Consider the following 14,013-nt stretch of genomic DNA (forward strand, 5'->3'; position numbering starts at 1 on the left):
TTTGTAAAACTAGGTTATCCTCAGTTTCAGTTAGTTTACTAATCATGTAGGAGCACAAGGTTCACAATCACAAAATGAAGAGAAAAACCATGAAAGATCTGATCATGAAACCAAGAGCTGCACTAAGAAGGAACGTTAGCCAAAACAGTAGGTCATTTCAGGTCTGACTGGACCCAAAAATACTGCATAAATGAATGTTAGCTGACACCAAACAGGTTCCACAGATCTAGGTTTGGTTTCCTGCATTTGTGGATCCATCTCCTTCTCTTTTCTTTGTCTTTCAGTGTCTGTAAAACGATAGCTCCCACTGCTTTTAAAACCTGTTCATACAATCAATTGCATAACAGTTCTTTCCCATTTTTTATTAAATACTGTTCTTCAGTTTAGACAGTATTGAAGCCAACGCTGTCACTCATCTCCCTCTTTCTGCCACTCAGTGGGCAGAGCCGCGGTGACGTAAGTTAGTACGTTAGTACGTTAGTACGTTAGTAAGTTCAATTCAATTCAATTTTATTTGTACAGCCCTATATCATGACAAGGTTGTCTCACAGGGCTTTAAAGAATTAGTTGGATATGAAAACAAACAGCAGTCAAATAAACAGCAGATGAAGGAAATGCATTAACGGGTCATCCCGTTAACGGGTAGACCCTCCTTCTCAGCAAAAAAACCTCCAAAAACGCAGTGGGAAAAGAGAAACCTGAGGGAGAACCACAGTGAAGGACAGATCCACTCCCACGGACGGACAGACTGTACACTGTAAAAAAAGAATCGATAACTTAACAGAATTTTCACTGTTTATTTGACAGATTTTTCCTGTATTTTAAAGATATAGGAAAATATCAATGAAATTCCAAAAATAGACTGTGATTTTACATATCAAATGTAAAATAACATGAAAAAAACTGTAACTCTGAATAACCACAAAATTTCCATTTTTAATTTTTTTTTTTCACAGAAAAATGCAGTTAAAATACATTTGCAAATGTATTGTAATTTCACAAATATTTTCTATTTATGAGATAAAACTGTTAATTTAAAGTTTTATACTATAAAAAAATATTATAATAATAATAAAACAAGATAAAATTACTGACAATTAACCATAAAAGAAGTTCTGTAAGTTTAACAGACTTGTTTGTTAATTGACAAATATCTTGTGTAATTATGGGAGGTTTCACAACAAAAATGTTGAATAAATGTATTTTTGTCAACGTATACCATGTATAAGCACTGATAAACTGTCAAAATACAGTTTTTATCAGTGGATTGTTCAACTTAGTCTCATTGAAAATTATATATTTATATATATATATATATGTCATTTGATTGTTTAAATACATGTAAATATTCTTTATTAAACATTAAAAAGTCGAAAAAAAAAAATGCAACATCTCGTAAAGTCAGGGCAAAAACCTATATTTTAATTATGGAAAATTACCATATTTTTATGAGATGGTGATATTCTGTTATTTAACAGTATTTTTTTTTTTGGTGCCCCAGCTGCTGGAATATTACTATTTTTTTTTTTTTTTTTTTTTTTTTTTTTTTTTAACAGTGTAGATGAATCAGGACTGATGGACGTCTATTTGCAGATGTAGTTCCAATCTGTAAAGATGCGAGGGGGGGGGCACATGAAGGAGTCCATCCCAGATCCCATCTTGATTGGGCCCCAGGCGGCTACAACTGAAACAGTAGCCCCTCCCCCAGAGGGGAGTGGGGAAAAGGCACACTGGGTGAAAAGTGAAGTTGATCGTAAGTCGGAGTCAGTTGGATCCAAATGTGTTGGACTGCACTGACATAATGTTTGTAGAGGTCATTGGACTGGTTTGTTGTTGTTTACAGGTATTTATTGTACTTTTATACTGTTGTTATTGTTGATATATATCTATATATCTATATCTATATCTATATATCTATATATATCTATATCTATCTATCTATCTATATATATATATATATATATATATATATATATATATATATATATATATATATATATATATATATATATATATTGTCAGAATCATGTTGTTTTTTTGAGCTGTGAGTCCAGATTTGGACAGAAGAGCAGAAGTGTAAAGTGTGGAGGGTCATGGTTGAGCAAAAGTTGAACACTAGCTGTGACACAGTAAAATGGTTAAGTTCATCAACCATTTTCATTTGTATAACTTGTTAATAACTACAGTTAAAGCCCTACATGGGGGACATCACATTTTCAATTAGATCAAATAGTCTGTTTTAATGGAAAATTCATCCCATAGTTTTTGGAACCCGGGCCTTTTTGAAGCCTGCCTCTAGTGGTTGTCAGTGGTATTACACTTATTATTTCAGCATTTCAGTTTGAAGCTGCTGCTGATTCCCTCTGGCACAAAAATAAGTCAGGACTGTGAAAAGATTATTGCAAAGGCTAAAACAAGATGAATGTTACAAAAATACACACTTACCTTCACTCTGAAACAGGATATTGGACCTCTGGATTTGGAGTAGTCCCCCAAGCCCCTTCAATGGAAGCTCTCAGCTCCTCATGTACTAAGTGCTAATGCTAACTGTTAATGCTACTGCTAATCCAAGGTGGTGTGTATTTGGATGGGTAAAATGCTGAGTTTCTGATTTATTTATTTATTTATTAGCGAGATGTCACGAGAACTCATTCCATAAACATGTCGTTGAACATAAACATCCATCCATCCATCCATTTTCTTCTTTTTATCCAGGGCTGGGTGTCGGAGGCAACAGTTTAACCTCCTTAAGACCCAGCTATGGGTTTTCTGTCCACACTTGTGGATGAGAGCTTCACCACCTTAAAAAAAAAAAAAAAGAAAAGAAAACTGTCCACCCCAAAGGACATTCCATAAAAATTTTAAAAACCGCATCTGAAAAAACTGTTGCATCATGATGTTTCAAATATAGGCACTTATTTATTAAAAAAAAACCAAACCAAAACAAAACAAAAAAAGCTTGTACTTTGCTGACATTTTCTGGGTCTTAGGAGGTTAATCAGGGATGCCCAGACTTCCCTCTCCCCAGACTCCTCCTCTAGCGCTTCTGGGGGGATCACGAGGCATTCCCAGGCCAGCTGAGATACATAGTCTCTCCAGTGGGTCCTAGGTCTTCCCTGAGGCCTCCTCCCAGCGGAACATGCCCAGAACACCTCCCCAGGGGGCGTCCAGGAGGCATCCGACACAGATGCCTGAGCCAGCTCAGCTGATCCCTCTGGATGTGGAGGAGCAGCGGTTTGATTCCGAGCTCCTCCCCCTATCTCTAAGGGTGCGCCCAGCCACCTTAAGTATCTGTTGTTTTGAATCTAGAATGCCCGTTACCCCTCTATCCCGTACTATATTCAAACATGTTTTGGTTTCCTCATGTGTCCACACAGACAGTGACATGTTTGTTTTAAAACTCTTCTTCTTCGCTTGTTGTAACGTCCATCAACATCGTTTTTTTTGGGTTTTTTTGCTCTCATGATTTTAGTCGTACAAAAAGGTTTTTCCATTGCAGTTTTGCACAATATATCAATTTTGCTACACCTGAAAAACTACCCATTACAAGCACAAACAATTTTCATCAAAAAACAAGTTTTGGTGAAACTGTCATTTGTTCATTAGGCAAATTTTTATGTATAAGTTATATTTGCGCAATTGGAGGGTCAATGGAAAAGGAACTACTCTTATTCAACAACAAACTGTAGTCATAAGGCACATAGATATCAATCACTTTAAGTAACTTTAAAAATGGCCCAGTACTGTCAGGTGATGTAGAGCTGTACTGACTCTGTATCTGTTGCTGTGCTGACTGAAACTGTACTGTACATGTGCATGTAGTTGACATGGTTCCATGTTCATTTGTGTGTGTATTGATGTTACTGTTCCTGCTGCAGGGAGACAGGTCTTTAATGCTGGAAGGCTTGCTGGGAGCCATGACAAGTGATGCGTCCCAGCGCAATAATATTCAGGGGGTAGTATTTTACAACTTCCCCTCTGTGTTCGTATTGAAGCTCTTGGAACATTGCTCGGCTCATTTTCATACATATTGCCTCTTCTGTCTTCTTTGGATGTACCTCTACCGAGATCCATCACAGAAAGAAAGTGTTTTCTTTAAGACGTATCTTACCATAGTCAACACTGCTGAAATGCCCCTTTGAAGCAATTTTTCACAGCAGCAGCATTTTTTCAGTGCTTTTTTAAACACACACACCTCCTGAGGAACTCAGGAAGAATCAACTTACAACTCTGGCAGCCTATGGAATCAGCTGTAACCACCAACATTTAGTCCCACCTGCTCTCAATATAGATTACTGCAATAATGTACATCTAAAAGCACGACGTTCCCCCCTTTAAACCATATCCCAACAAATAAAATGTTAAATCTAAATAGTAAATGAAATTTATCCCATATATTATGAGGAAACTTAAAGGTAAATGTAATAGAGTGGTGTTAGTACTGTTGACTGTCCACGACCTTCTGTTGAGATGTAGATACGAAAATGTGCAAATGGAAGTAAATGGTACCCACTCAGTGTACAGTAATTGTGGGAATGGAAGAAAAATGATTATCATCCAAATTAAAAAGTACCTGAGAATTCTTACAGTTAAACACGGACAGATTCCTTTAGGGGTAAGGAGTGGACTGCAGCATGTTTCAGTGTGTCTGTGTGTATCTGAACATTGTTGCTATGGTGAATCTCAGTCACTGACGCTGTCGGAAACTGGCATTGGTTCTGATTCTGGCCAAAAGTAGTACGTAGTATTTAGTTATACAAAATCTGAAAACTGCAGTCAGTCAAAGACAGCTGGATGTAAACTGCACTGGAAAAAAATCTCAAAATGTGACACAAAAGTTCAGCATTCAGGATTTTCACGCATGACCCAGAAATGGTTTGAAATTATTTTGAGCACCGCTTCTTTCGGTTTACTTGTAAACAATGACTGAGGCGACTTTGAAGTGTACATCAAATAAACAAAGGCAACCATATTTAAGTTTTCACGGTTTTTCTTCGAATTTAGTTGAGAAAGAGAAATGGGTGGTTGCAGTTCGTCAAGATGAGGGGCTGAACTTCAGAATCAGGCCAGGAAGTACGTATGTTCGTGTGTAGCCGACATTTCTGGGATTACCAGAGAAAAATAAGCGGTATTGTGAATGGAATCAAAGGGTTAAAAGTAAAACAGCATTGTGATTTGCTTGGAATAATTGGAAAGGAGAAAGCATATACATTTGTGCTGCTGCTCGTATTGGATCTGATGTTTGGTGGTCTTATGGAGAGCCAGAGCGACATCCTCTGGGCTGTGGCACCAGCTGCATCACACTACCCTTTTTATGTCATGTTTCCGAGCCGACTGCTTGATTTTGTTACAGGACTTCTGCCGGATCCGTTTGTGCTGTCCATTGGTGACTGGCTAAGACCGCGTACACCCTAGCCCCTGATATCACCAGCGCTACATGTATACATATACACTTTCTTGACGAGATGTCCCCCAATCGTTCTTTTATCTGCTTAGTCCAGCAAAGAATAACAACAAAAATAAGCTCCGTCTGAACATGAAGCTGCTTGTCACTCAGTTTTCCAATTACTTTTGAGTCTCTGAAAATGAATGGACTACATTTAATATGACTGAAATTCTTACATGGTTTATTCGGCATTTTAGTTGAATAACTTATATCACAGGTGTCAAATATGCGGCCCGCCAAAGGGACCTATCCAGCCCGTAGGATAAATTGGTGAAATGCAAAATTCAGGTTCCACTTATAGACCAATTAGTTTTTCAGTTGGGTCAGATCAGTAAAATAGAATCATAATAACTTATAAATAATGACTTCAGATTTTATCTTTGTTCTGGTGAAAAAAAGTAAAATTATATGATAATGTTTTCATTAACAAACTCTCCTTTGACAAAAAATGTGAATAACCTGAACAAATATGAACAACCTGAAATGTCTTAAGAGAAGTAAATGGAATTTTACCAATATTTTACCTGGTACTATATGTTTTGTGTATTTGTAACTGTAATGTAAGTTGTAACGCACGTGTACATGATAAACTGAGGCAGAATATTATTCAATTGCATTTGTTTTTCTTTAGACATTTCAAGTTGTTCATGTTATTCAGATTTTTAAGGAAACGTTGTAGATATAAACATTATTATAATGTCATTTTACTTTTTTCACTGTTATTCTACTGGTCTGGCCCACTTGAGATCATATTAGGGTGAATGTGGCCCCTGAACTAAAATGAGTTTGACACTCCTGGCCTATATGCAAGAAAAAAAAAACACAAGAAAAAAATAATCAGGAAGTGAAGGACAATAATGATAGTGGTGGGGAAATAATTTCAGAGACTCTTTAGGTTTGGTTAACAGCAGCACATTTATTTGGCCCATGCCTGAACCAGTGACTTGTTTTGGACGTTGGACAAGAGACAAGTTACTGTAAAAAGGTGGTTGATGCTGCCAGTGATACTTAGAGGGATAACCAAGACAAACAATTAGTTTTCTTTGATTCTCCTAATTTGCCTTTCCACATGTGTCCTTATGCGTGCAATGTCCTGAGCGCACAGTTCTTCATCATGAGACAGCTGTGACTTTTTACAGAGACATGGCGGTCTGTGAACCTTGCAGGGCACTAGGTCATCAGTTTTGAACACTTTGTCCACTATTACAGCCATGTCTTTATCTAAGAGCGGTATGATCCCAGACTCTGTGCACAGTTCTGTATCACTGACCGAGCCTTAATATAATGAGGAAATAAAAGTAACAGCACCATGTGGTGAAATACCAATCATACCCTTCAGGGTAGTGTGGGATTTGTAATTTGAATACATCTCACTCTGTACGAGTAAAGATGAAGGCACCTGACATCTCAGTCAACTATGACTTGGGTGTCTGAGTACTTGCCAATCACACTCGGCATATTGGCTCGGGAGACATCCATATGCCAACAGGACCCAGTAATGTGTATATAAAATTAGCCCAAGTCTTGATTATCCTGCTGACAGTGGATTGATGAATGTTAGACCTCTCACCCAGAATTTATCTCCTTCAGGCTCAGTAACAGGTACACCAAGAACAGGAACAGTTCATCAATTAGTGGAAGGCATCGGCCCCATTGGTGGTTACTGGGAGACAAGTCTTAGTGGTATCAATTTTCATTGCCCGGTCATCACATATTACCAGACAGAAGTGTTCTCTTAGATAATAATAATGGATTAGATTTTTCTAGCGCTTTTCAAGGCACCCAAAGCACTTTACATTATTAATCCATTATTCATAAGCTATCACATTCACTCTCTGGTGGTGGTAAACTCTCATGCGTTCAAACACCAGTGTGAGTGACACTGGGGGGCAAGGTGGGTGAAGTGTCTTGCACATAACTGGGACAGAGCAGGATTCCAACTGCCAACCCTTCGGTTATTGCTCTACCTTCTGAGCCATGACCACCCCATGTTCCTTTTAAAAATGTATCCTTAAACGTGCTGAACAGACTTTCTGCGTGATCTTGAAGAAGTCTAATTTTTATATCTATGCCTGATCGTAGTCTGCCATTTAAGATGAGACTATCTTCACCAAAACAGGTTATTTCCAAATGCTATTTCCAGCTTCCCTGGCTGGGTCGGACAAGACTGGACTGCTTTATGGCAGACTTATGTCACTATGACAACACCACACCAACCGGCAGAGTTAAGTAATGAAAAGTAAGCTGAAAAAGTGAGGAGTAAGATCAGTCCTTTTTCCTAAAGAAAGGGATTTTTTGGATTTCTTTAGTTGTATTGGTGGACATGAACTGGAGTTGGACTGGCAGAAAGAAAAAAGAAAAAGAAAACTAAAGGGTTGAGCGATAGAGCACAGACTAAAACAGAGGTAAACCAATGAATAGAACTAAGAATAAAAGGAATGAAAACAGAGCCGCAGTTGTCCCTCTTCCTTCTCCGCAGGTATAGAATGCTTCTGTTCTCTCTCTATATACATTGGAACATTGGATTGGCCTCTAGTGTCTGTTGGTAGCTCAGTCAAACACTTAGTAAACACTTGTGTGTTAGCCACAGGGCTAGCTCTGTGACATGGCTAATCTGTTGGATTTGGAGCATTGGTTCAATCCAGACTAAGGGCTTTGGAAGGTCAGACTGAAGTGGTTCTGTATGGAGTTGAATGTTCATGTTGGGGCCTGGATACTAAACTGTCCTTCAGGAACAAGACAATTCTACCAGTAGAATACTGTGAATGCAGAAGGCTAAAGCGGCTAGAGCTGAACTAAACTAATGCACAATGAGGAAGATGAAGAAGGACTGAAGGCATTTAGGAAAAGGACTGAATACTTTGTGTTAAAGCTAGTACAGATGTACATTATTGGGACACGTCTTAAACACCAGTCTGTGTGTAACACTCCGGAGCTCCAGAGTAAAAGAGACACGGAAGCAGGAGTCAGACTTCCAGTTTGGTTTCACTTTCGTTTTCACGCCAGTTACTAAACTATGCTACAAACGGACTTAGTGAAGTTCGTTTGTTGTCTCGTTTCAAACGTCACTTTGCACCTGCAAGTTACTGTGTAGAAAAAACAAATGCAGTGTTGGAAAGAGGATCTGCTCTTCATTCATTAGCTTCAAACGCTCGCCTTGCCCAGAATTATGCCCTTTTGACAGTAGGTGCTAGTGCTCATGGGAAGCAGAATCTTTGTCCCTTAAAAACGCCACCAATTCCAGCCGAAGGTGTCGCTGCAATCCACTTCAAACAAATTCTCTGTTCTGGACCTTTAAGTATAAACAATGTGTACCAGTCAGCAAGGTGGATCCAAATTAGCCTGGTTCAGAACTGCTGAGTGGGAAGTGTTCCAGCACAAACCATTCTTTTAGTGGCAGGTTCCATTTGTTTCCTGAATTCCTCAAGATGACGGTAGCTGGCAAATCTAAAGGAGTGAAAGAAACATAGCAGTTTAATAATGTTCTGTAATTACCCTTGACTCCACAATACACTGCATCGACACCAACCATCACTTAGTGTTTTATCCAATGTTGCTTTGTTTACAGTGTTGTTTTGTTTATACCGCGCAATTCAGAGAGTCGGCAGAAGCAGAAGTGAGTCGACCCATGTTCTGGTTTGGTCATGTGACCTTCAGCCTTTAGGCTGTTGAGGTGTTGCACAGAGGAAAATTACAAAACATTTTTTCACTATCCAAACACTGACTGTATTAGACGCTCTTTGCAGAAGGAACTTTTGTATTTATAGAATCTAAATTTTTAAACCTAAAATCTAGTAAATCAAGTAATACAAGTCAGTTTAGAGCACATTTTATTCTAGAATACGAGTAACAATTTGTTCTGCACATTTGCAGAACAAATTGGATTTCAGGTATAGATCTGATAGTGACACAATCAGCAGTACCACTATTTAAAAAAAAAAAAAAAAAAAAATTAATTTAAATGAAAATACACATTATGTGTCAATTCAAACACACACATTTTTCTATGACTCTGTTAAAGTCAGACATGTACCTGATAAGTGTCTTTTCCACTGATAATATGGACAGTACTGCTCCTGCTACGATTTGAACCCCAGTGTCTCGCATTGCACACAGGGGTGTTACTGACCTTTCCAGTGGCAGTGCCAGTAGCAGTACCTACCAGTACCTAGTACCTACTGAGGTGTCCCCTGATAAATATTAATATATAGTGGATGTACATTATTTTGTCTTGGTAATTTTAAAAATCGCTCACAAGCTGAAAAAGTGTGCGCGCCCCTGGTTTAGATGATCTTGTGTGACATTTTATTTCTGAGGAAGGTTTTGATTCTTTTGAGGATGTGACGTTTGCTCATGTGGGCGGTCCTTAAGGCTCTCCTCTTGCTTGTATTGGAGGGGGTCTACACACCATTTGAGTTATACAGTAAAGGGAGAGCATCGGGCACAGATTTTGGCACCCCAAACCGGAAACGCGTCACTTGACTGTTCACTAAACGACCAAAAATATTTTAAAACTCATTATACATGGTACTCACGTGGTGTATCCTGTTTAGCTTGTTCATTTAAATTCTCATGTTTTTCTCAAATTATTTTATGGGATTCCTATCATCTTCTTCATCATGTGCGACAGGTGGGGCGGTGCCCTAGCACCTTCTATTGATGAGCCGCCATTGATATACGTGTATTTTCCTTTTGTATATCAATGACTTGGGACAAACTGTGTCTAATGCTGTTGTGCATTTTTATGCTGATGACACAAGTATTTACTGCTGTAGATCAACTTAAGCCATTGAATGCTTGCAGAAAGCTTTTGAAGCTATCCAGCACTCACTTAGTTCACTCAGTTGAAACTTGTCCTCAATGCTGAAAAGACTAAGCTAATGCCATTTGCCTGAAACTATCCCAGTAGTGTGTACTCTTTAGAGAAATGTCCTAGAGGTGGTTCATGTGTATGTTGGTGTGTTGGTTGATGAACCTTATGAAGAGGTTAAAACTTAAATTGGGCTTTTACTTTCAAAATAAGTTGTTCTTCTTTTGATGGACAAAAAACACCTTGTCTACGCCACTTTTTTTTATCGGTGTTAGATTATTATTTTATATGAATGCATCGTCCACATGTCTTCAAATGGTTGACACAGTTTATCCTGCTTCTCTGAGGTTTATGACTAATTCTAAAGCCATGACACATCACTCTTAGTTGTATCCCCAGTGGGTTGGCCTGTCCTGTCCACTAGGAAACTGGGACACTGGTACACCTTTATTTACAAGGCCATACTTGGACTGTTACCTCCTATATCTGTAGGTCAATAACAAGAAGACGTGTTGATTTTTATTGTCTGCGATCAAATGATCAGTTTTTCCTCTCTGTGCTATATGGTGTACAGAACTGGGCCAAATGGCATTCGTCTACTCTGCTTCTTGCACATGGAAAATGTTGCTAAAAGACTGGAAACTGACTAACCGTTAATGTAAAATAACTGTGCTTTTTACTGATATTTGTTGTTGTTTTACTGACATTTCTTGTCTGTAAATTCTTGCACTGAACCTGAGAGCTTTGCCTCAATTTCATTGTACTTGGTACAGTGACAATAAAGAGATTCTGATTTTGATTTTGATTCTGACATGGGCAAACACATGTGGGGTCACCATGGAAACTGCAGACAAACCCACATGGGACCCTTATATGCAGCCCAAATGGAACCCTTCTTGGACCCACATGGACATGCTGGCTGGGATGTTTGTATGTTGTAACTGTGTGTTGTATTTCATGCTGCTTTGGCCAGGACTCCTTTGAAAAAGAGGTTCTTTATCTTGATGCGATTTTTTCCTCGTTAAGTAAAGGTTGAATGAAATAAAAAAGAATGTGTATATCAGGTGATTGTGTATACGGTCTAGGCTGTAGTTTTATTCTGCTTTCTTTCATGCTGACTACATTCACAGCAGCTATTATTCAACCAATGTGCTATTATTTTCGCATCCAGAGGTGTTATCAGCCCTCTTTGTAAAACTGTATAATTGCAAACCACTCTGAGTTTTTCACATTTTCATGTTTATGTTGCGTGGGTTTTCAATAGGACAAAATCTTTGCAGAAGAAGAAGAAGATATACATTGAATAATAAATATGTCCTTCCTACACTTGAGCTTAGCACGAAGAGATCAGGCTCATGTGGGTTTTATATTGATTAACCAATACAGTTCAGGTCACAAAAGCTTTCCTAAATGGATATGCAGGGCTTTGGAAAAGCATGTCCTCCAAAAGGAAAATGTCTCTATAAAGCTCATATGGTTGAGATTAAGAGTAGAAAGGTTAGTAACTCGATTTCTTAGTGTAATCCACTGTAAAGCCTCAAAGTTAAGTATTGTACAAGACGCTGTATAGGGGTACTTGTGTGAAGGATTATAAGGTGTCATCAGATAACCAAGCCACGTAAACCATGAGCTAAGTCACAGGAGAAGACAACATCCCAGGCGTCAACTCTCAACACCTCAGGCCAAATCTGGAGCAGCAGATAACAGCCATGCCTCGGCAGTCTGCGGAAGGGAAAAGGGAACTTCACTTCTGTTGGATGAATTTGACCGCCAAAGGTGACCATGGAGAGAGATCCTTATCCTTCAAATGCAACTTTTCGGAGTCGGTTGACACTCGTTTTGCTGGCGCACTGCCCAACACTTCAGTTGTTAGCGTGCAGAATGGACATCAGTGGCGTGACCCACCGTGACACCGCAGTAATACTCTTTCAACAGGAAATAACAGAACGTGGGTGGAAGTCCTTGCCCAGCTAAACACCACCTTGTAGTCAGCTTGACACCTTGACAGTTTCCAGTGTTGTTTTATTTAGACGCAGCAGTTTGTGAAAAGGCATCACACTGTGGGGAGCACACTAAAATTAGACTGAAACAAAGAGCTGAAAAGGACAAAGCACTTGAGATCAGACAACTAGCAAACACTGATGTGAGGAAATGAACAAGTTAATGCAGCTTCAAACTGGGTTTTCTTTGGTAAATGTTCTAAAATATATCCATGGGGCGACCTTTTTGTACGAAGTTAATGGTAACTTCAGTGTTAGGCTTCGTTCAGATGGCAGGTCTTAATGCACAATTTGAATTTTTGGGCAAAATCTTTTTTTTTTTGTGTGTGTGCTCGTTCATATTCCACACTAAGTACGACTTCTATCAGTTTTGAGTCTGAACTGAATGTGACCTTGAAGTAACCCACATGCCCAAAAGAGGTCCTGATGGAATATGTGACCACGCAGACGCACACTGTGTTTACAGAAGTAACACTCCTGGGATGCAGAATTGTGAGGTTTCTCACATTCGATGACGTAAAGGTCAAATAAATGTGACCTGGCCGTTCAGACTGAAGTCCCATTGTAAAATATCAGATACATATCAGGTTTAGGACCACATATGAAAGTGGTCTGGGTCAGATTTAGGCCCACATATGAAAGTGGTCTGGGTCAGATTTAGGGCCACATATGAAAGTGGTCTGGCTCAGATATGGACCACCTTTGCCTGCAGTCTAAATGTAGCCTTGGTATGGTTCTGCCGAGCCGTACGCTGAATGTTGTGTTTGTGTGGTGTGTGGAAACGATTGGTTAATGTTAATGTTGTGGTTCTGGATGAGTTTTATCAAATGAGTTCAAGGGATGTCACTCGACTACTTTCTGGTTTATTTCACTGTAATGACTGGGTCACTGTACATCTGTCTCATCCATCTGTCCTGCTCATTGAACAGCTGTTTCCTAAAGAAATCAAAACTTCAACCAAAACTAATTTACACAATTATTTAATTTAATGAACACAAAGAGCATTTTCAATTAAAGATGAAGATTACAAATTGTACATTAATGAAAATAGAATTAGACACAAAAGCATCCACTTCATAAGAGCTGTAAGTGGTGACAAAGTCTCACAAATTGATCATTTGTTCCGTGTGGTTCTTGTCAGGTGTTGTTCTACACTGTAAAAAAAAAAATCTGTAATTTAACAGAATTTTCACTGTTTATTTAACAGATTTTTCATGTATTATTAAGATATAGGAAAATATCAATGAAATGACAAAAATAGGCTGTGATTTTACATGTCAAACATAAAATAACATGAACTGTAACTGTGAATAACCATAAAATTTTCATTTTTTAAAGGAATTTTTTTCTTTTTTCACAGAAAAATAAAGAATTTCACAAATATTTATTTTCTATTCATGAGATTAAGCTGTTAATTTAAAGTTTAATACTGTAAAAAAAATATTAAAACCAGATAAAATGACTGACAATTAATTGTAAAAGAAGTATTTGTTCTGTAAGTTTAACAAGACTTGTTTGTTAATTGACAACTATCTTGTGTAATTATGGGAGGTTTCACAACAAAAATGTTGAATAAAAGTATTATTGTGAATGTATAACATGTATAAGCACTGATAAACTGTCCAAATACAGTTTTTATCAGTGGATTGTACAACTTAGTCTCATTGAAAATTATTTATATATATGTATTTATAGGTAATTTGATTGTTTTAATACATGAAAATATTCTTTATTAAATATTAAAAAGTCAAAAAACA

Source organism: Sphaeramia orbicularis, chromosome 22, assembly GCF_902148855.1.
Source record: "Sphaeramia orbicularis chromosome 22, fSphaOr1.1, whole genome shotgun sequence".
In the NCBI taxonomy this organism is placed as follows: domain Eukaryota; kingdom Metazoa; phylum Chordata; class Actinopteri; order Kurtiformes; family Apogonidae; genus Sphaeramia; species Sphaeramia orbicularis.